At 41.2% G+C, this 2,610-nt stretch overlaps 1 pseudogene; it reads left to right on the top strand.

The window, feature by feature from the left end:
* Positions 1-651: 651 nt before the first annotated feature.
* On the top strand, positions 652-2,207 carry LOC107705627 (claudin-8-like; annotated as a pseudogene).
* Positions 2,208-2,610: the final 403 nt, after the last annotated feature.

Raw genomic sequence — 2,610 nt, forward strand, 5'->3', positions numbered from 1 at the left:
GAATTTTCAGCATCATTACGCCAGTCTTCTGTGTCACTTGATCTGTCAGAAATAATTCTAATATGCTGATTTTCTGCTCAAGAAACATTTCTGAATATTATCAGTTAAAAACAGTTGTGCTGCTTCATATTTGTGTGTGAATAATGATACATTTTCAAAGTTCTTTGATGAACAGAAAAATAAAAAACAGAAATATTTTGCAACATTATTAGTATTTACTGTAACTTTTGATCAATTTAATGCATCCATGCTGAATTAAAATATTAATTTACTAAAAATCATTACAATATTTGCAATGCAATGGAATGGAATGTTTGGAAATCTAAAATGGATACTGGAACACTAAAGCAAGCAAAAGATGCAACTTAGAGCAAATGTTGTGAAGCATCATAAGACTTTTGGCCTGTAAATCACAAATATTTTTATATAGGCTATTTATTTTTGTAGATATTTTGGCAGTGTCTCTTAAAAGTGTAAAACTGCCTTAATGCTGTTTGCATTTAAAAGCATTTGTCTGGTGCTATTAAAAACTTGACGGATTAAATGCGAAAAGCATCCTGTGCCAAAGGCGGTACATTTCGAAACCAATTATGTTTGTTTCTCTACTTTTAGGAAAGCTGATAACATAGTCAAAAGCGTGTGAGGTCAATGATGGTTCAGGGCAAGTGTGAACGCATCGCCCTGTGTCTGAGCATCATCGGTCTAATCGGCGGGGTGGCTGTCTCGGGCCTTCCCATGTGGAAAGTGATGGCGTTTATCGGGGAGAACATCATCGTGATGGAGACGCACTGGGAGGGTCTTTGGATAACGTGCTTCAGACAGGCCAACATCCACATGCAGTGTAAAGTCTACGACTCTCTGCTGTTCCTCCCGCCGGACCTGCAGGTGGCCCGCGGGTTGACGTGTTGCGCCCTGGTGCTGTCTGGAGTCAGGCTGCTTGTTACTCTCTTGTGGGCCTCCATTGCACCTTGTGTCTCACGGATCAACCACGGGCCAAAAGCCTCAATGCGATGGCCGCAGGGGTGATGCAGATTTTAGCATCTGTTTGCATAATCATCCCGGTCTCTTGGACGGCCCACACCATCATTAGAGACTTCTACAACCCTCTATTGATTGACACTCAGCGTACGGAACTAGGAGAGGCGCTGTATATCGGTTGGGTAACTAGTGCTTTTCTGTTGGCCTCTGGAATTATATTTCTCTGTCGTTGCGTTGGTCCAAAATCAGGCTCATTTTATGCTCGTCCACCAGCTAATAAACCCATTTTTAAACCGCTTCCAGACCTTTAATTCTATAAGACACCAGCCTTTGATCCAGAGCAACAGTCTTTCCATTCAACAGCCTTCGCCGTCCGCTTTCAGCTACGCCATTACGCCCTCTAGTGGTCAACATTCACCCTACAGCATGCAGCCGGTGACTACATGGTCTTTCTTTAGTGTACAGTCAGAGCGCTCAGAACCTGAACTATTATGGCCAAAATATAATGCAAAGCCAGTACGTACCTGTAAACATGCATTACCCGCATCAGCTTTCAACACACTTCAGAGGAAGCAACGGCAGTGATCCGTTCACTTCATACTCCACCGGATCCACGTTTCATCCTGTGCCGCAGAACCAGCTCTTCATAGGGTACAAATCATAGACTGTATAAATACGGGTACAAATACTCCAGGGCAGTGTTGCCAAGTCCGCCGTTTCCCCGCAGTATTGGGCTACTTTAACACTGTTGCCGCCGGTTGTTTTTCATGTCCGAGGGTTGAAGCGACACCAATAACATGATATTTATCCCCTGGAATGCGAATTTTAGCAGGGGAACCCCGCCAAAAAACGTGTACTACGTTGGTCCAAAATCAGGCTCATTTTATGCTCGCCCACCAGCTAATAAACCCATTTTTAAACCGCTTCCAGACCTTTAATTCTATAAGACACCAGCCTTTGGTCCAGAGCAACAGTCTTTCCATTCAACAGCCTTCGCCGTCCGTGTTCAGCTACGCCATTACGCCCTCTAGTGGTCAACATTCACCCTACAGTATGCAGGCCATGGCCCTTTAAACCCCCCAAAGGCGATATTTAACTGGGGACCCTCTCGAAACGCAATTGGGCTGTTTTTGAGTAGTGATTGGGCGGGTTTTCTTGTGAAAACCTGGCAACCCTGCTCCAGGGTGCAGTCATACAGCTCGGACAGTAGCTCTGGATTGCATATATAAGCGTTTTTGATGTATTTCGACATTTTTTTTAATAAAAAAAATATATATATGCTTTTAAAAATGTGCTTCCAATGTGTTTTTTTGGGGGGGGAATGAAGCTCTTCAAGGCAGTGATTTTCAACCTTTTTCATTCCAAAGCCCCCCATTGTCAAAGACAATATTTTAAAATTGTAAATAATTATAGATAATTTATATATATATTCCATAATTCTAGAAGTTTCAATAACTCTGTTCTTCTGGGTTTACATTTACATTTACAAACAATTAATTTACATGACTTTTTAGTCATTTGTGATTGTTTAATTGATTTTTTTACTTACAAATAGTAATTTCTTAGCAATCTCTACCCAATAAAATATTTTAGAACTTGACATATTCATTTAAAAAAATTCCTTTTTTAAAA

Source organism: Sinocyclocheilus rhinocerous, unplaced genomic scaffold (genome assembly GCF_001515625.1).
Source record: "Sinocyclocheilus rhinocerous isolate Xijiao unplaced genomic scaffold, SAMN03320098_v1.1 scaffold1616, whole genome shotgun sequence".
Taxonomy (NCBI): domain Eukaryota; kingdom Metazoa; phylum Chordata; class Actinopteri; order Cypriniformes; family Cyprinidae; genus Sinocyclocheilus; species Sinocyclocheilus rhinocerous.